The sequence below is a fragment of the Grammomys surdaster genome, unplaced genomic scaffold (assembly GCF_004785775.1).
Source record: "Grammomys surdaster isolate TR1022 unplaced genomic scaffold, NIH_TR_1.0 371, whole genome shotgun sequence".
NCBI classification, from domain to species: domain Eukaryota; kingdom Metazoa; phylum Chordata; class Mammalia; order Rodentia; family Muridae; genus Grammomys; species Grammomys surdaster.
The window spans coordinates 2,698,210-2,719,611 of record NW_021604790.1 but is presented as its reverse complement, the minus strand read 5'-3'; positions in this window follow the sequence as shown (position 1 = coordinate 2,719,611).

Genomic DNA, 21,402 nt, shown 5'->3' with positions numbered 1-21,402 from the left:
TAGCAGGTAACCTCAGCAGATGATGATGTAAGCCATTGCTAGGTCCCTGGGAAGAGCTTAGTGGAATCGTCTGTAAGCCAACACCTAGAACAAACTCTCCTGTCTCATGGAGCCTCAGCATGGTGGAAAATGAAGATTGCACAAGAGCATCAACACCCATCAACATTTCCTTGGCCCTCAATGAACAGTTCTTGAGTAAATAAATGAATAACACTAGCTTTTCAAGGGTTACAAGGAAGGTCACTCTCCACATTACCCCAGCGTTTTGATGTTGGCTGGGCTAGGGATGGAAGGCAGAGGCAAGAATGCTGGTCAAGGCTTAAAGAAGCAGGATCAGCTATCCTGGGACAGACTTGGGGGCCAGGGTCTCAGAAACTCAACCAGAACTGGGTTAAGAAGACAGAAGGCGCCTGGGTGTGTGGCTCAGTGGTGTAGCACTTGCCTGATTCGCAGAATGTGTGCGTGTGGGGGGTGTCCCTCTGAATAATACAAAAGAGGGAGAGAGGAAGGGAGCGGGATGCAGGGTTGTGGTGGGTGATGTTAGAAGAGGGAAGAGCTGATGGGGAGGACAACGGGGGTGGGGACAAGGCAGGGAACCAGAGATTAAGCAGGAGTGGCAAGCAGGAAAGGGAGTTGTGGAGCCCGGCAGGAAGAGCGCAGGGGTCTGGAAGGAGTAAGTGGGTCGTGTTTCTGTGTAGTGAATCAGCAGGGGCCTGGAGAGAGGCAATCAAAGCGTCCGAGTGGGTCTCTCAGAAACCCAAAATGGAATGGGGCAGTTCCTCAGGAAAGTCTCTTACAGTTCCCTCCCAACTAATCCTATTTCAGGCTTAAACCCTCACTGGTTACCCAGCTCCCTTCTGTCTCTCCCTCTTTCCTCCTCCATCTCCCCCGGGAAGGACAAAGACACTTGACTATGAAGTCTTTCTACTTAAATGCTTGGGAATCTCACAATGGCTCAGTGTTTGGCGGTCCCATCCTCCCAGCTCCTTCCTTCTGTCTGGGAGTCTGGGAAGGCCTGCGTGCCTTCTGGGATGTCGTAGAGAGAGGGACATGTGGTAGGGACAACCCTTCTCCCCGCCCCCCATGAAGTTTGGAGCTCAGGTAATGATTTCTGGGGTTTGGACCAATTCCATCTTTGCTGCTTAAGTCTCTCCCTTTGATCCAAGGGAGGGTTGAACACTCCCCCTCCAAAAGATGTGAACCCAAAGGAGAAGGACATTTGAATTTTCAATTTTCCAATATCCCCCCACCCTCACCCTCTGTGCCAGGCACTGGGCGAGGCTGTTACAAAAATAAACTTGATTCCCCTGGAAAGGTTTTTGTTGTGTGTTTCCATCCAATAAAGTGCTTTGTTGTGATTGGGAGATGAGGGAGAGTGCACGTGCACTTGAGAATTTGGAAACCAGACATCAGTGACCGGGCTTCACTCTTGCTTTGGGAGACAGGCTTCCATGCTGAATCTGGACTGGCTTACCAGCAAGCCCTGGGCCTCGATACCTATCCAGCAAGCCCTGGGCCTCACTACCTAGTATCATAGGTATACCGTTTTTTTTTTTTAATTTTTGTTTTTGTTTTTTTCCCATTTATGTTCTGGGGATTGATGTTCAGTCCTCTTGTTTGCATGCCAAGCACTTTAGCTACTGAGCCATCTCCTCAGCCCTCTCTTGGAGATTTTGGAGGTAGATACTCTCAGAGCTGCAAGTATACTGAAGCAAACAGGGCAGGAGACAGTATGGCCCATGTTCAAGACTTGGGTTGCTGCCAACAGATGTGAGACCAAATCCCAGCCCTTGGCTGCCTCGGCTCTGTGGATGGAAGAAGTTCCTGCAGTCCTTCCCGTAAGCCTCGGTTTACCCCATTTGCTTGAGGAGGGTGGAAGGCCCTCCACCCAGTAGTTAAAGGAATGAAATAGAATATCATTCCTAACACATCTGGCAGATGGCACGAGGGAGATGCTGATTTTCTTATTCTTGCTAGTCTTGGTGAGGCCTAAGCATCCCTGGGCACTCTCCAGAAGGTTTATCTTGCAGGAAGGACCCTGAGTCTGGGGTGTGGGCTTTAGCCCAATGGTTAGGAGAGCCAGAGGAAGCATGTGTTCAGGGGAGCACTCCGCTCCGATTTCCCAGGAGCCTGCTAGGGAAGTGCAGATGGCGCAAGCCTAACTATTAAAGAGCCTGAAGTTAGGGGCCCTGAGGACACAGACATCCCTCCCACCCACGGGGGTGGGGGGGGGGAATCCACTCCACCTCAGTGGGTGGTCTCTCTTGTCTAGCAGCTTTTTCTGTGACTCAGGGAGAAATTGCTCTTGGCCCTGGGCTGCAGCAGGGACTAAAACTTCCACTCTTACACCATGTCCATGGCTGGTTCTTCTTGTCAACCTTGGGACTTTGGAACAATGTTTCATCGGAGGAAGTTATACATGCACCTCGAACCATTTAGGTGTATGTGCATCTTATTCTAAACGAGTACATGCATGTACGTCTGTGCACACACCACTCCTAGTCACCCTAGGGTTCCTGGGTGCATGTGTGTGCCATGTGCTGGGGTATCTGCTTGTGTCCACGTGCGTGACTGCTTGTCAAACAAAATCTCTGGAGCTGGGCTCTGCGGGAAGGGTCAGACAGCAGTCTGAGACACTTTTCATGTGTCAGGAAAGCCAGGCTCCCCTTTCAGGAAGCCCTCTCAGGGAAAATAAGCCAGCTGAGCTCCTGGGGCAGAGCAGAGGGGGTTTGGGGGGGTAAAAGGGAGTGGGGCGCTGAGCAGAGCAGCCCGAAAAAGGAAGGCAGTCAAATGATACCCTTTGACCCTTTGACCTCCCCATAAATGCATTTCCGAACCCTTCATTCCTTTCCCTTTGCAGCATCCTAAGAGGCCTTTGTCCTCTTTTCACTCTTTAGATTCTTTGCTTTGTTTTAGGTTTTTTTTTTTGAAACAGAGCCTTACTATGTAGCCCAGGCTGGCCTCTGACTCACAATCCTCCTGTCTCAACTTCCTGGGTGGTGAGATTACAGGCAGACACTACTGTGCTTGTGCCTCTATTCATTTATTTACTTAGTGACTTTTGTCCTTTGGCCAGGTGGGTCACAAACCCCCCACCCCTGACTTTAGCCTCCAGTTCCTTCATGTGATGATTGGCTGGCTGATGAATTATATCCCGTGCTTATGAAGCCCCCCCCCCCCTCGTTAGTGCCAGGCTTGTGCTTGGCTCTCAAACTACATCAAAAAGAGCACTTGCCTTGTGGAATTTATAAGTCTGAAAAGGGAGTCAGAAACCAATCAAAGCTACACAGCGAAATGCAAAGCTGAAGCAACTTAGGCTGTGGAGATGCTTCGAAAGTGAAGTTTCTTGTCACCTGACAAGCTGAGCACAATCCCCAGGACCCATAGAAGGAGAGAACAGACTCCCAAAAGTTGTCCTCTGACATGCACACATATACACACATAGACACACATGCACACACACACAAAGTAAATATAATTTTTTAAAATGTAGAACTGGAGAGATGGCTCAGCAGTTAAGAGCACTTGCTGTTCTCGCAGAGGATCTGGGTTTGGTTCCTAGCACCACCGTTCATTATATTTCTATTCCAGGGGGTCTGACGCCCTCTCCCCATGTCTGTGAGTACCTGAACATACATAGTGCATATCCTTATACAAACACACACACATCAAAGAAAATAATTTTTAAAAGAGAGGGAGAGGCAAGTGGTTTTGTTTGTTTGTTGTTTGTTTGTCTGGTTGGTTGGTTGGTTTGTGTTGTTTTGGGTTTTTTGTTGTTTTGTTTTTTTGTTTTTTCTCCAGCAGGGTCTCACTGTGTAATCCTGGCTGGCCTCTACCCCCCAAGTGCTTAAAGGTGCAGGACCACACCCGGCAATAGCCAGGGTTTCACTGTGTTGCTGCTTAGGTTGCTCCCTGAGCGCCTGGGTTTAAGTCCCTTTGCTTCAACCTCCCAAGTAGCTAGGACTACAGATGCACAAAGCCACAGCCAGCAGAATTGTTTATTTTTTGACCAAACCCAGGCTGTTGCTGCTGTCATTATTTTATCAGTGCTGGGGATGGAGCCCAGGGTTGTCAAGCATGCTGGACTTTGCCACTGAGCTATTAACGCAGTGTGATGCACTACACACGTGTGTATGTGCATATGTATATAATGTATACGTATATATGAGTTTTATTGTTTTTTTGTTTTGAAACAGAGACTCTCTGTAGCCTTAGCTGTGTTGGTATTCACTATGTAAATTAAGTTGGCCATGAACTTTCAGCAATCCCCCTGCTTCTAACTCCTGAATTCTAGGATTACAAATATGAGCCATCATGCCTGGCTGACAATGTTTTAAAAGTTAAGAAGGCATACATTTCATATATATATATTTGGTTTTTTGAGACAGGGTTTCTCTGTATAGCCCGGGCTGTCCTAGAACTCACTCTGTAGACCAGGCTGGCCTCGAACTCAGAAATCTGCCTGCCTCTGCCTCCCAAGTGCTGGGATTAAAGGTGTGTGCCACCACCGCCCGGCTATTTATATATATATATATTTTTTTTTAATTTACAACAACATCTCCCACACATATTGAAAAACAGTTCAGGACGCAGACCTAGGAAACACTGGAAACACCCACAGATGATGCTCAGGCCATTTACAAATCCCCAGGACCCTCATAGACTGAGAGTTACCATGCTGGGAAAGAGAGAAAAACGGGCCCACAATCACCCACTGTGTTACAGGGGCCTGGGCACCATCAAGCAGACAAGCTGAGCCCAGCTCCACCACCTCCTACTCCTGTGAGGGCACTGACCCTGGCCCTCTGCCACTCCAGCTATGTGATAGTCTTTAACAGCTGGCATGACTTGTGGAGGGTAGGGTGGGGAGAAGGGTTACACAGCTAAGCAGGGAGCTCTGGCAGATGAGCATGGCCTGTAGACCCTGAGTAGCAGTAGCAACTGAGAACCTCTTTGGAAATTCAAATCTCCAGGATCCAGACCAGGTCTAATCCAATTCCTAAAGTGGATGGATGAGTGGGTGGGTGAGCAGCCACCCAGCACAGGCATGGCGCATACCTGTAACCCCAGGACTTGAGAGGTGAAGGCAAGAGGGTCAAGAATTCAGTCATCCTTAGCTATCTAGTGAGTTTGACTCTGCATCCTTAGCTGTGCAGTGAGTTTGAGGCCAGTCGAGACTACAGGAGACTCTCTCAAAAACAAATAACATATAAAATAAAAATAAACAAGCCACCCAAGCAGTTCCTCAGCACAGCAGGGTTTGAAATCCAGGACCATAAGGATAAAGACTGGTGGGAAATATCCCAGGCTAGACCCATAAATGAGAATTGAGCTCTTCGGTCAAACCCATCTCAAGGCCCCGTTGCTACTTTCTCCATCTCTCTCTCCATGTCTGCAGCACCAGAGTGCTTTTCAGGTAGGTCTCCTCCCTCCCTCTCTCTTTATTGTTTGAAAGAGGGTCTGCCTCATGGAGGCTGCCATCAGACTCACAGAGTAGATGAGGCTGGTCTTGAACCCCTGACCCTATTGCTTCCGACTTCCAAATGCTGGAATTAAAGGTGTACACTACCACACAAAGCTCTCATGCAAGTCTTCTGGATGGAACCACGTAAGAAGGGAAAGTAACCTGACTCCCTTAGGCCCTGCTTGCATCTGCTCTCTGGTCTCTGTCTATCCTCTAGCTCAGGGTGGGTGAAAAGTGCCTTCGCCCCAGCTTTGGGGGCTGGGAACATCGCAGGATTGGTGTCGGGCTCTGTTTCCTGGACAACCCAGCTGTCCCTTCGGATCCGTACACTATCCCCAGCTCCTCAGCAACAAGCACACCCAGCAGCTGCAGGAACCACCCAGCCTGGCCTGGCTTCCCCCACTGTCCCCAAGCTCAAGGAAAACGGAGCTCAACCTTAGCTTCTGTGACTGCCCCTCCTCCACCCCACAAGGGAGACAGACCCATTGCAGCCTGAACCATGATGTCTCTTCTCCCTTATACTTTTGCCTAATAGAGGGTCAGAAGGACAGCCCAAATCCCCTTAAGCCCCCAACCTGTACCCCAAATCCCAGCTTACACCCCCAGCCAACAGCTCCTCCTTGGGTCATAACTAACACCGAGTACCACCCACACTGTGAGTGGAACCTCTTCACCACACAGGCCAAACAGCTGGCTGGACCACCTGCCTCAAGAGAGACCAAATGGAGGCAAAAGGAAGGTCAGCCATGGGGGGAGGTTCTGAGGGAGAGAAAGCAGGATGAGAGGCCAGGAATCTAGGCTATTCTGGCTTGAAGGGATTTTAGGATTCAACTGGGGCCATCTTACCATTTTCCAGGCTCAGAGAGATCGTGTCTCGCCCAGTGTCACACAGCAAACTGGAGAGCAAAAACCTAATCCCCCAGTCCATGCTCTGTCTGCTGTCCCGCCTTGTGACAGGCACCAGGGTACCTGTGTCATTTTTCTGTTTCCCCCCAATATAGAGAATTCTCTAGAGTACATCATTTAGTCAGTGCCCTTCATCCCCATCATCGGTGTTTGGAGAACAGAGAGGAAGGCACCAAAACCAGTCTTCAGAGAACAAGTAAGCTTTGAAGGATTAGCTTTACTTAGTTGAAAACTCGATGACCCGACCTGTCATGGGAGTTGAGGGGGAGGGGAGCTGAAGCACATGAGAGAGAAGGCTACTTAGGGGCCCTGGGTAGCTCTGGAGAGGGCTCTCTGTCTCAGTGATTCCCTAAAACGTTGGCCATGGCCACAGCTGCAGGGGCTTGTCTCACCTTCCTGCTATGGGACTTTGTAATTCAAAATGTCTGCAGTGTCTAAAGGGTCCCTTCAAAATCCCAGAGAATCTTCCAGGTGAGCAAGTGGGACCCACCGAACACCAAGCTTGGCTGTTACTGCGATAGAAATCATCAGAATCCTGAGGATGAGCGAGGAATGGAGACTTCTGTCTGCGATTTCCCCAGTTACGCCTCCAAATGCACCTGGCCTCTCACCCAGTCTCTCAGCCGAGTACCCTTGTCTAAGGGCCTCCCACACTTGCATCCCAGATCATGTGGGTAAGGAATCAATATTAGAACTGCTGCTTAAAGAAAACTGGGTTGCCGGGTATGGCGGTGCATGTCTCTAATCCCAGCTCTCGGGAGGCAAGCAGATCTCAGCGAGTTCAAGGCCAGTCTGTTCTACAGAAAGAGTTAGAGGACAGCCATGGATATGACACAGAGAAACCCTATCATGAAAATTAAAAAAAAGGGGGGGGGAAGAAGAGGAGGAGGTGGTGGAGAAGAACAGAAAGAAAGAAAGAAAGAAAGAAAGAAAGAAAGAAAGAAAGAAAGAAAGAAAGAAAGAGGAAAGAAGAAAGGAAGGAAGGAAGGAAGGAAACTGGGATTGATAAGAAACAGACCTATTCTGGAGGCCCAAGACCTGCCTTGAGACATCTCCTAATCTGTACAGGAGACAGAAGCTTCTCTTTGGAAGGGAAATTCCATGTCTTCTAGACATACCTAGTGTGAAAATAAGAGGCATCATGTCCTCTGACCTAGGGAGCCCTACACCAATTCCTGGCTTCCCAGTGAAGACAGAGGACATGCTCACACATGGGTGCACATACTCACACATGGGTATACACACACACACACACACACACGCATGAGTTTCTAAGCTACAAAGACTCATACATGGAGTGCAGTTGAAGGGAACTAAGGAACCACCTGCAGTTCTCAGTCGCTGGAGCTGTGACAGTCATACACAGAGTGCCTCCGTTCTGCCCCATGAGATCTGCATTGCTGCCTTCCCAAGCATCATCCTGAGACTGCTGATGCAGGCCTCCTCCGCACGTTCCAGCACAGCGTCAGGCTCAAGCACGCTTCACCCTGACATCGCATTTGTGTGTGCAACTGACCCAGCTCACACCCAACAAGCATAAGCTGTTTAATGACCAGCGGCCTCCGCAACCACAGACCATGTGGCTCGCAGTCATTTAAACTTGATGGATGGCTTGATGCATGGATACGTAACCCAGCAAGAAGCATGAACGAGAAGCTTACAGAGGCTAGGGATGTAGCCAGGGGTGGAGGGCTTATCTAGCATGCCCTGGCAATCCAGCCAAACAGAGATGCATAGGACAGACTATTCCAATTAGCGTATTGGGAAGGAGGACTCAGACACGTGGTCTCACAGCTAACCGGTAGAGATGGAACCCTTGCCGGGACTTTTTTGACTTACAGCTTACAGCTCCAAATTTAGACCCAAGCCCAGGCCCCTATTATCCCAGCCTACACCCAAAAGCCCTGGGTATGGCCGAGCAGGTCATACAAACCTCGAATGTACTCCAATGTACTCCTCCAGTTGGAGCCCCCCTCCCCGAGTAGATAGCAGTTCCTGGAGCTGCTGCAAGCTGTCACCCTCTTGACTGTATGCAGACACCCTGCCTCCAGTCTCTTTCCTGAGCTGCTTTGTGAATACATTCAAACTCTTGAGACATAAACTCCATGCCCCTTCTCTCCACTACCCAGGATGCCAGCTAGAGAGAGCTCTTGGAAGGCAAGAGAGGGTGCCCCAGGAATATGCAAAATCCCTCACAGGACCAGTAATGTCCCCTGCCTCTCCCAGTAAAAGCTCTTCTGTCAGACCTGGTCACATCCCTAAGAGACCTCTCCCGTGTCCGCACCTGGCTCTATGACTATCTCCCTACAGACATTAGTACACTGAGGTGGGAGGTGCAGATGTCCAGTCTCCTATCTGAGACACAACCAAGCAGGGGCCTGAGGGCTGGGGCCCACCTCTCCCAACAAAGCCCCCTCCCCCTTCACTCGTGTGCGGGGCCCTGGCCCCACCCGGGGAACAAGGCTGGGATTAATAAGCGGCCCGGCTCCCTCCCCTAATGGGCTCCAGCTGCACAAACATTCCCAGAATTCAGAGCCGGCTCTGTCTGGGGCGGCCCAGGCCTCAGCCCCAGCATTCCTGACCCCCTCCCCCCAAGCCTGGGACAGCTGCTCCGGAACTCAGCAACTGGCTGGGGATCGAATCCCAATTCAGCTTTTCCAGAGGCAGGGGCACTGGGGTGGCTGGGGCTGTGGGCTGGGGGTGGGAACAGGGGGAAGGGAAGGGAGAAGGAACTTTAAGGGACTCCTCTGATCCTGCTCACGGCCCCTCCCCCTTCCCCTCCCCCCAGGGCTGAGCGCTCGCTCAGCAGTAGGTACCAGGGGTCTGCTCAGTGTTACCTAATTTGTCTCACCAGGCAGTGCCCTTGCCTGGCACAGCCCAGAAGGAGGTAGCAGCCTGTTCTGAGAGAAAAGATAAGCATCTGCCCTTGTGTTTAATAAAGAGATCCGGCTGTGTCTTCTCAGACCCTGTGGCCAGGCAGGAACTTGTACAAACAGGTTCTTATCAAGAATGAGAAAGAGGCTGGGATGCAGTTCAGTAAAGTGCTTGCCTAACACGCAAAGGAGAGGGCCTGGGATTGACCCTCCCACCCTCACCCCAAAAAAGGGAGTGGGGAGGTGGCATGGGAGCAGTGAGGTTCATTTGGGGACCCAGTGGCAGGAGTCCTAATACAGTCATAGGTATACTATATCTCTAATATACGATTATCAATAGACCTGTCTTCTTTCCACTTCTGGATCCAGGGCCAGAAGAAGTTGTACATCTGTCCTGTGCCTGTTGTCCAATGTTATGCCATCTGTAGACAACGGTGAGGGTCCATCTGGGGAACAGGGGGACAACATAGGGACTAACGGAAGTATAGGCGTGTGTGTGTGTGTGTGTGTGTGTGTGTGTATGTGTGAAGCTGCTCGGAAGTTGTGAGTGTCTGTGTTCCTCACACATTCCTTAAACAAGTCAAGTACACACTCACCAGGGAAGGCTACCTGTTGCCTATTGTCCTAGTTAGGGTTTTATTGCTATGAAGAGACACCATGACTACAGCAACTCTTATAAAGGAAAACATTTCATTGGGGGCTAGCTTGTAGGTGCAGAGGTTTCGTTCATTATTGTCGTGGTGGGAAGCATGGCAGCACGCAGGCAGACATGGTGCTGGAGAAGGAGCTGAGAGTTCTACATCTGGGTGGACAGGCAGCAGGAAGAGAGAGTGATAGTGGGCCTGGCTTGAGCTTCTGAAACTTCAAAGCTCACCCCCATGACACACTTCCTCTAACGAGGCCACACCTTCCATAATGCCGCTTTCTATGAGTCTGTGGAGGCCATTTTCATTCAAACCACCACACCCCCAAGTAATGATCCCTACCACTCTATGCTAAAGGGAAGCTGAGGAAAGAAGGGTAGGAAGGGAAGGGATGAATTGGGATGGGGAAGGGGGAGGGGCACTGGCAAGGGGTTGAGAGATGAAGAGGGTGCCCCCGTCCTGAAGGTCAGAAACAGACCTACCTTCAGTTCAGTCAAGACACACCATGTCCCCAACTTTGGCCTCAGTCTCATTACCTTGATTATGGGAAAGCTGCCAAGAGTCTCTCTGTGTCCCTCCTTGGACTCCAGTGTGACAAGAGTTGGGTTGGGGACGTAAGAAAGATCCTTCATCTCCTCAGATCTGTAAGAAATAGGTCTGTGAAGGAGCCTCCAACAAGAGCCATCCACAGGGACTATGTGGAGGGTTCTCAAATACCCTCAGGCCTGGGAGGGAATCCAGAGAAAGGGGTGGGACTCCACCAGTGAGGACAGAAAATGGCTGCTTCTTCCCCCTGGCTGAGTTGGCAGTAGTCCTGGGTTAAGGAAAGGGAGAGCAATTGGGTCAGAGAGCCCAAGATCATCCCCTTCTTCAGGCATATACAACAAGCAAACCTACTCCTCTTAGGGCCTAGGCTGGGTAATGGGGGGTTGGGGGAACCCTACAGAATCTTTGTCCCCATCAATCAATCACACTACCCTTGCATATCACTTTATCTTGCTTGTAGGCTCAGCCATTTCTCCATGACAACAACGGAAGTATGGTGGGCTCAGGTCCTTAACTCATGGTATCTCCCGCCCCACTCCACCACCAGCCCTGGAATCAGCTCCTGGAGCGAGAAGATAGGTGTGATCTTCTTCCCATGAATGGGGAAACCAGGGAGCTTTGATAGGAATCAGATTACTCAGGAATTGGAGCCCGCTGAGGGCACTATCAAGTGAGCCTCACACAGCCATGTATCTCTGGCATTTAGTAAAGAGCTACTTGGTATGGAACCCTGAGACAGGAAGCTTCCTGGAACAGTGGCCCACATCGTTAATCCTACCCCTGAGGAGACACAGGCAAGAAGATCTCTGTGGGTTAAGAGGACAGCCTCTTATGTGGCTTACACGGTGGCTCACAACTATCTGTGACAGGGTCTGATGCCCTCTTCTCGTGTGTCTGAAGACAGTGACAGTGTACTCACCTACATAAAATAAATAAAAGCTTTAAAAAAGGACAGCCTGGCCTACATATTAGTTTTCAGGATAACACAGTAAGACCCTGTCTTGAAAAGGAAAGAGAAAAAAGAAAGAAAGAGAGAAAAAAAGAAACAGAGAAATCCAAATGAAAAGCACATTCCCGGGAGTCTGAAGTCAGAGGAAATCAAATAATTTCCCCTAAACTGAAGCTAGGAAACAAGAAGCTGAGGCTGACCCAAGGTAGCCGTAATCCACATGCAATTGGATTACAGAGCTTTATGGGACACAAGAGAAACAACAGACCAAGACCCTTGAACCTCCTGCAGAGAAGCTCCGGATTACAGAGATGAGGCAGTGCACTGGGACACTGGGAATAACAGGCCTCTTGCTCCTCTCTCTCTTTTCCAGTGAGTGACAGTCTGCCCCTAAAACCAAGAGGCTTAAAACAATAGCAGTTTAAAAACTTTGCCTGTGATTCTGCAATTTAAGCCAAATATACTGTAGGCAGCTCTCAGAATCATATGGTGTGGCCAGATTGACTCTTGCAGTTCTGGGGCATCCAAGACGGCACCATGAATGTCAAGGGGGCTTCATTAGGATGGCTGGAAGAGACAGAGTTGTATGGACTTCTCTTTCCCTAGGCAGTCACATCCTCCAGGATGTCTCTACCTGTGTCAGAGCTGGGGATACAACTCGGGGTCTCCTGCATGCTGGTAAGCACTCTGTCACTGAGCCACATCCTCAGACTTCTCTTTCTATGTAGGCCTTCCCTCCTTCAGCACAGCTAGACTTTTCTGTCATCAATGACTCCCAAGAGGGCAGAAGTAAAATTTGCCAGTTCTCAGGGCTCAGCAGTTAAGAGCACTGGCTGCTCTTCCAGAGGTCCTGAGTTCAATTCCCAGCAACCACATGGTGGCTCATGACCATCTGTAATGGGATCTGAGGCCCTCTTCTGGCACACAGGTATACTCTTAAGACCTGGATCTGAACTGCCAAAGTATTGGTTTAGATACATGCTGTCCGTCAAAGCAAACCACAAGCCCCCGTAAGATTCAAGGTGAGAGGCGATGCGCTGAAGGGAAAGCCACTGGAAATGGTGGTAGCTGTCTAGACCATGGCATTTCTGGTAACTAACTCTGCTTCCCCGTGGCTTGCCAACAGGCAGTGCTGTTCTCCCCATGTAACCCTCCACTCTCCACAGCTCCATATCCTGTGAGCCCCCAAACCCTCCTAGGGTCTCTCAAGTTACACAGTGGCATCATTCTGGCTCGGCTGGCCTGGTTGACTAAGTTGAGAGTTCCGTAGGTGATATACTGTATCTGTGTTTCCAGAGGAAGGAAGACCAATCCTGAATACAGGAGGCACAGATCCATGGGATGAGGTTCTACACTGAATAACCAGGAGCACCAGTGTTCATCTCTCTCTGCTCCCTCTCAGAGGATGCAGCAGGGCCTTCTGCTTCCCACTCCTGTTGCCTCCATCAGCAACTGCATCCCTCAAACTCTGGACCAAAAGCCCTTCCTTTTGCTTTTTTTGTGAGGTGTTTTGTCACAGCAATAAAAAAAGTAACCAGAAGGGCATGGTGGCACACACCTTCAGTCCCAACACTTGGGAGGCAGAGGCAATCTGATCTCTGTGAGTTCAAAGCCAGTCTAGTCTGCAGAGTGAGTTCCAGGACAGCCAGGGCTATAAAAAGAGACCCTGTCTCCAAACAGCAAAAGAAATTAAGTTACTAATACCTAACTAGAGTGTGGACTGGATTATAATTCTTGCTTTCCACTGGACCAGAGTGATGATCCTAAATTCTTTACCTACAGAAAGCTTGGTGGCTGAGAGACAGGAGAGAAATGGAGATTATGTGCCCCCCCTTACATATTTATTTATGTGGGAGTGGAGGGTACGTGGGGGCACATCCTCATAGAAGCAGAAGGAGGGGGGATGGGATTGGGGTTCCTGAGTGAGGGGGGTGAAGTGGAGTAAGGGGATAACATCTGAAATGTAAATAAAATATCCAATAAAAAATTTAAAAAAAATAAGTAAAATATGTATTTATTTACTGTGGACAGGTGGATTGCCTGTATGTATACCCGTGTTCCTTGCATGCAGTACCTGAGGTGGCCAGAAGAGGGCATAGAATCCCCCAGAACTGTAGTTAAAGATGGTTGTGAGCTGCCATGTGGGTGCTGGGAACCAAACCTGGGGCCTCTGAAGAGCAGCCAGCCCTCTTGGCAGCCAAGGCATCTCTCTAGCCTCTCATTATGTGCCCTTGTAGCACCTGTGTATCTTTCTGAAAACTAAAGTGCTTTAAAAATTGGCCTAGAAAGAGCTGGAGAGATGAGCAGTTGAGAGTACTGGCTGCTCTCCCAAAGGACTTGGGTTCAGTTCCCAGCACCCACATGGCAGCTCACACCTGTCTACAACTCCAGTTCCAGGGGATCTGACACTGTCACACAGACATACATGCAGGCAGAATATCAGTGTACATAAAATAAAAAATTTTTAAATGTATTCTTTAAAAGTTGGCCTAGAATCAAACTTAACTAACAAGTAAAATAACCCAAATTCTCATTGCTTCCTTCTTGGACTAAGAGCTCCCTCAGCCTTGGTTCATGGCTCCTTGGATGAAGTTCAGAGTCTGGCTTGAATCTTGAGTATTCTCCACAGGGTGATGCGTTATTAAGGCAGTGGTTCTCAGCCTTCCTAATGCTAGAACCCTTTAATACAGCTCTTCATGTTGTGGTGACCCCCAACCATAAAATTATTTTTCTTGCTACTTCATAACTGTAATTTTGCTGCTGTCATGAATTTTAATGTAAATATCTAATATGCAGGATATCTGACATGTGGACCCCTGTAAAAAGCTCATTCAAGAGGTGTGACCCACAGATGGAAAACCTCTGTGTTCGAGGTTTTATCCTCAGCCTGGAGTTATGGGGAACTGGCAGATCCCTTAAGAGGTGGGAGATCTTCCAATTCTGGGATGTCTTTCACATCCAATCATAAGGAGAGCCATTTTTTTCCACCAGGTGCTCCTTGCTGTGATATACTGCCTTTCCACAGGCCCCCAAACAACGGGGTCACCGATGCAGTGACACTTGCCTGTAATCTCAGCACTTGGGAGGCAGAAGCAGGTGGATCAATGAGTTTGAGGCCAGCCTGGTCTACAGAGTGAGTTCCAGGACAGCCAGGGTTACATAGCAAGACCCTGTCTCAAAAACAAACCAACCAACCAAGGGCTGGAGAGACAGCATGGCAGTTAAGGGCACTTATTATTCTTACAGAGGACCTAGGTTTGGTTCCCAGCACCCAAATGGTGGTTCACAACCATCCATAGCTAGTCTCGGGGGATCCTATACCCTTTTCTCAGTTCCATGGGTACCAGGCATCCAGGGGGTGTACTGAACTCTCTCTGTGTCTCTGTCTCTGTCTCTGTCTGTGTGTGTGTGTGTGTGTGTGTGTGTGTGTCTGTCTGTCTGTCTGCCTGCCTGTCTGTCTTTCATGGTACTGGGGGTTGGACCTAGGTCCTTGTACATGCCAGATGGTAAGTGCTCTGCCACCCCAAGTGTTACATCTCCAACCATTTTCTTTCTATTTTGAAAGAGGGACTCACTGAGTGACCAAGGCTGGCCTTGACCTCTGCTCTGTGGCCTCACCAGGCCCTATACCACCTCACCTCATTTTCTGAGTTGCTAGGATAACAGTATGTATCAACAGGCCCAGCTAACCTTGTCTCTTCATAAGTTGACTGTCTCAGGTGTTATAGTAATCAAAAGCTGACTGACACAGACACCTTTCTTAGAACTTACAAGACCCTTCAAAATCTGCCCCACCTGGTCCTACAGGCATTTCCCCATTGTTGACCTTTGACATGTGGGTGAAGGTGTAACTTTCCCCTGGTCTGTTTCAAAAATTGTAGTCCTTGACTCAACTTTTTGTTATTTTAAGGGGCTGGAGAGATGGCTGAGTGGTTAAGAGCACAGGCTGTTCTTCTAGAGGTCCTGAGTTCAATTCCCAGCAACAACATGGTGGCTCACAACCATCTGTAATGGGATCTGATATCCTCTTCTGGTGTGTCTGAAGACAGCTACAGTGTACCCATATAAATCAAATAAATAAAATCTTTTTAAAAAATTATTTTAATATTTTTAAATTTATACTTTCACTTCATTTTAAGGCATTTTAATGCTTTGTCTGTGAACCAAGTGTCTGTAGTACCCTCAGAGGCCAGAGGGGGGCATCTAGTTCCCTGGAACGAGAGTTGTGAGCGGCTCTGTGGGTGCTGAAAATCCATCCCAGGTCCTCGGGATGAGCAGTCAGAGCTCTTAACCACTGAGCGTCTCTACAGCCTATGTGTACCTTTTTTTTTAAGATTCATTTTTATATATGAAAATATATATTTTTTTATATTTTTTTTTATATTTTTATATAAGATTCATTTCATTTATATATGTCCCTATGTGTATTTGCACATTCATGCAGGTGTTTAAGAAAACCAGAAGAGGATGTTGGGTCCTATGGCGCTCGAGTTACAGGTGTGGTGAACCAAACTCAGGTCCTTCCTCTGCAGGAACAATTGCTCTTAACTGCTGAGCTGTCTCTTAGTAACATTGCTAGTGCTCCTCCTCCTCCCCCTCCTCTCCCTGCATCCCCTTCTCCTCCTCCTTCCTCTCTTCCCCTTTCTCCCCTTCCTCCCTTCCTGTGTAGTATTGCTGTTGCTGCTTCTCCTTCTCCCAGAGCAATTCTGTGGAGTCTCCCAAATAGGAAAGGCCCAATGTTGTGCTGTAGAGGTGCGGTTCAAAGACTCACAGTCAAATCCTCACATTCTAAGAGAACAGGCCAAAGAATTCCAAAAGGCCTCTCCAATGTGGGGCAAAATGGTTTCAAGCCCTCATGCCTCAGTTGAAATAGTCCGTGAACACACCTGTTTCTGCTGGGGTGAGAGTCAGAGTCTGCCGGGAAAACAGACCTGGGCCTTGGCCAGCACCTTCCCGGAAGATGACCCGCAGCTGAACTGAGGCAAGGCAGATTCGGCTGAGAACAAGGCGCCCCTAGACCAAGATTCTTCACCCTTGAATGTATCAACAAGTCCTTGGAACCTTGTGAAGATGCAGCTGCTGATTCTGAGGGTTAAGGTCAGGCCAAAGAGTCTGCTCTTCTTAGGAGCTCCCAAGGAATAGATCTCCACTGAAGAGGGGGGAATAGGTAGATGGAATCACAGTTGGAGAAATAAAAACCCAAAACCTAATGATCCAGGAATGAGGGGCAGGAGTGGGGGGGAAAGACATAAGCTTTAAAGAAAGGCGAGAGAGAGAGAAAGAGAGAGAGAGAGAGAGAGAGAGAGAGAGGCATAAAAAGTGTTTAAAATTGGATCGGCCAGGAGACTGCATGATATTAGCCAGACTGACAAATACTCAACAGACAGGGAAACTGTTACCATCTATGATTCTGTGGCCAAGTTAGACATTACTAATGAAGCCCAGCACTATGTCCTGCTAACCCAAGTGATGCCTTAGTAACCTTCTGAAGCCGAGCTTCAGGGAGCTACAGGATCTCTGTGTAAGAGCCCTGGCTGCCCTGGAACTTGCTCTGTAGACTAAGTTGGCCTCGAACTCACAGAGATCCATCTCCCACCCTCTCAAGTGCTGGGACCAAAGACATGTGCCACTACTGCCCAAGAAATAACTTCTTTAGCTGTTCCTGGTTAGCAGTTAAAAGTCTGAGTGCTTTTGTTCTGCTCTGACTGTCTCAGTGGTCTTGAATCCAGCTTCCGTGAGCTTGTACTTAAATATATATAATTTGAAGTAAAGAGAGTACTCATTTCATAGATACTTATTGTTATCGTTGTTGTTGTTGTTATTATTATTATTATTATTATTATTATTATTATTATTAGACAGGGTCTCTCTATACAGACCAGGCTGGCCTCAAACTCACAGAGATCCATCTGTCTCTTCTCTGTGCTGAGATTAAAGGTGTGTGCTGCCACCATCCAGCTTCATATTATTATTAATATTATTAATAATATCGATGTATAGTGTTTGATATATACAATAAGTGGTAACTACTATGAACAAAATATGTTGGCTGCACAGTTTAAGGAGAAATGAAAGGTGATGTGGGAGAAAGAAAGGCAAGGAAGGGGCGGAGAGACAGCTCTGGGGTTAAGTCCACTGGCTGCTCTTCCAGAGGACCCGAAATGGACCCAGAACCCACAGGGCAGCTCACACCCATTTGTCAGGCCAGTTCCAGGGGATCTGAAACCCTCTTCTGGCCTCCACGGACCCCAGGCATGCATGTGCTGCACAGGCATTCATGTAGGCAAGACACCCATAAACATGAGAGAGAGAGAGAGAGAGAGAGAGAGAGAGAGAGAGAGAGAGAGAAGAGACGAGACCAGAGATAGATCTCGGGACAAGGGAGGATAAAGGTCAAAGGCTTTGCCAGCCTGGGAATGGTAGAAGGTTTGTCAGCTTTGTCTGAATGACTCTGAGCTCCCAACTAAAACGAACTGTCTTTGACTGGACAGAGTGAGTGACACTTGTCATGGAGATATCTGTGCTCAGAACTTCTAAATAGGGAAAACCATGAAAGGTTTAGCAATGGGCCAAAAGGCGCTGCGCGTCCTTGCATGTTTTACTGACCGTGAGCAATTTTACAGTTCAGTCAGCTGATAACAGTGGAAGCGATTCTTCTCCACAGAAATGCAGATAGTCTAGTGGAGATGTCACTGATTACAGCCCGTGGATCTTACCCTGTCTGGCTCCCAACACAGTTCTCATTTCTGCATTCTAGATAGGCTGGGCATGCCTTGGGTTCTCCTTAGAACAGGTTATAATAGCCTACTGATTCCTTCATCCATTAATAAGCTATTTGGAAAGTCTGACAGGTTGATTGCATATTTGAATAATTACTCTGGTTAATAGGAAAACATTTTTTTTAACATTCTCATTAGCAATGAAGATTGTGTAGGCTTCCAGAATTCTCTGTCCTAGGTAAGCTTTGCCAATACATTTTCAGGTATATGTATGTGTGCATGCGTGTGCATGTGTGTGTATGTGTGTGTACACATGTCAGTGGGAACATGCACACTCAGGGCTGGAGGACACTGATGTCTTTTTCCATTGCTCTACCTTACCTCCCTGAGACAGAGTCTCTCACTGAGTCTGACACTAGGCACTTTTCAACTGGACTGGAAGACCCTCCAGTCCCCACTTCCAGGGCTGGGGTTATGGGTCCAGGAGCCAACCTCAGCTTTTTATCTGGGTCTTGGGGATCCAAACTCAGGTCCTCAGGCTTCTTGTGCAGCAGCCTCACCCTACCCCCACCACTACCACCTCCTCCTCCTCCTCCTCCTCCTCCTCCTCCTCCTCCTCTTCTTCCTCTTCTTCTTCTTCTTCTTCTGATTTCTTATAAATATAATAATTATACACATACACACACACACACACACACACACACACACTGTAGCTGTCTTCAGACACACCAGAAGAGAACATCGAATCCCATTACAGATGGTTGTGAGCCACCATGTGGTTGCTGGGAATTGAACTCAGGACCTCTGGAAGAGCAGTCAGTGCTCTTAACCGCTGAGCCATCTCTCCAGCCTACATGTGACTTTTTAATGAAAAATTACTCACAGCTTCATTGCCTGGATGTTGCTTCTCTAGGAGAATATAGCAGTGGCTTCCCTCCACCATTACTGCTATCTTGGCTGAGCTATGAATTAAACCAACATCATATTGAGTAACAGAATAAACTGAATTAGATGTGTACACCAAAAAAGCCCCTATAACTTGAGGGTCAGGTGATAGACTAGTATATGCTACCCTGAGCCAGGAGGGAGGAGGAGCTACGGATTGCTGCAGAGTAGGTCACAAATAACAAAAGGATCAGAGGAGGGTCTGGGGAGGTAGCTCAGTCAGTAGGTAGAGTGCTTGCCTATCCTGTACAAAGCCGAGTTCAGCCCTCACACACACACCTGTAATCCCAGCATTGGAGGGGAGGCAGGAAGACTGGGAATTCTGTGCCAGTGTGGTCTACTTGAGCGCCTGACAGAATAACAAAGGACTCAAGAGAGAAACTGAAATTGTATAGTAGATTCTGTTATACAGACACAGTCTCTTATGGAATAAGAGTCCTCTCCATCACTCACAGGCACTCATGCTTGTATACACACACACACACACACACACACACACATCACTTGATAGGCACGCTCCAGAGCCTGTGGTCTTGGGCCTCATGCTAGCCCTCTGGCATTCAGAAATAAGACACACCAAACATAATTAAGAGGGTGGGTGTCAAGAAGACTGGATGAGGTGTGGCTCTGTGCCAACCTGAGGCAGTTCTGAGGACCTTGTGGACTACAAGGAAGGGAGGGGAGGGGAAGGGGAGGGGAGGGGAGGGGGGGGAAGGGGGGGCACGGGGAGGGGAGGGGAGGGGATTTAAATCACAGGGAATGTAAATTGCCAAACCAAGAGACAGGTTGGTCTGAGCCCATAAAATCCAGCTTGTGCTTCACGTGCTGTGGGAGTGAAGGACTTTGGACACTCCTTGGGGGGTGGTAGAGTTTGGTTTGGTTTGGTTTGGTTTGGTTTGGTTTGGTTTGGTGTTCAGTGCTAGGGATCGAATTCAGGACCGTCCCCACTCATGGTAGGCATGCACATTCTTCTATTGAGCCACACTCTCAGCCCAGCCTGGCTGGGAAGGACCTGTGCAAGGGAGTTGTGAACTCTGTCTCCACACTGCCCATGGCTCTACCAAACCTCTTGGCCCAGAGCACTAAGCCCTGTAGGTAGAATTTTCTATAAACCACCTCTACTGGAGAATTGCTTGGGATTTTTCTTAGACAGGTGGGACATGCCCTGAGTCACCTGGGAGCAGTTTTTGGGATTTCCCTCTCTAGCCTTTTCAGCTGTCGTTCCTGCTGTCCCCTCTAGCCTCAGCTTTTCTACCTTAGCCCACTCTCTTCTGTCACCCAGGAGGTCAGAGATAAGAAGAAGCCACCTCCTTTGCCACATCCTCTCCCAGACCACATTCACCCTCCAGCAGCTTAGGCAGCTGCAGAGCCTGGCTTCCCCAGGCCCTTAGGGAGAGGAGGAAGGATGGCAGCCAGAACTTCCTGGGGGAGCCGGGGCTCTGGCCTGTACCCTTCCCTCCCGCTGGGCCGAGGTGGTTAGTTGTGATAATTATATCCAAGTCATTTCCGACTGGCATAAGCCCGCCCACCCACAGAGCCCGCCTTGAGCCAGGATGCTGGGGGTTTGAGGGGGATCAGCTACCCTGGGAAGGTGTCCTGATCCGTGCTAAGGCCAAAGAAAAGGTATTTGTCACTCACCTCCCCCTGGAGCCCTCTTATCCCTCCCTCCTCCAGGGCTTCTAGTCCCTACTTTCCACCTCCACCCTGCTTCTTGCTTGCCTCCACACGACTAACTCCCTCTCCTCCTCCATCCCAGGTTTTGAATGAAATCAAGTGGCACTGAGTTCTGTACTAGCCTCTGACATAAACACTCTGATTGGGGCTAATTATAAGGGCCAGACTGGAAAGCTGGAACTTTCAGAAAGCTTTGGCTTTCAAACAAAGGGCTCAGAGCTCAGCCCCTCAGCCCCAGTTGGCTCCTCACTAGGCCTCATTGGGAATGAAGAGACATTCTAGGCAACAGGCAGTCAAGATTCTAAACTACAAAGTATAAGCACGTTCCCTGTCTAACTTCATCTTACTTAGTTTTGCCTTAGCCCTTCTGTTTTGCAAAATCTGGTGCCTTCGAAGTGGACTTGCAAGAGCCTGTCTGGAGAGGCAGCAGGCAAGGCGGATGGAGAAGGCTCTTAGGCCAGGAAACTGGGGCAGGAGGTCCAGAGGTCTGGGAGGAGTAGGGGGAGGCACAAGGGAAGCCAGCTGTGACAGCCCTAGCTCTAATTAGCTGGCTTCAAAGCTGATGGAGAGGCTGTCCCACCCTGGTGTGTGCACTGCTCATTCAGGCAAGTAAGACATTTGTGTCCTCATCAGAGAGAGAGAGAGAGAGAGAGAGAGAGAGAGAGAGAGAGAGAGAGAGAGA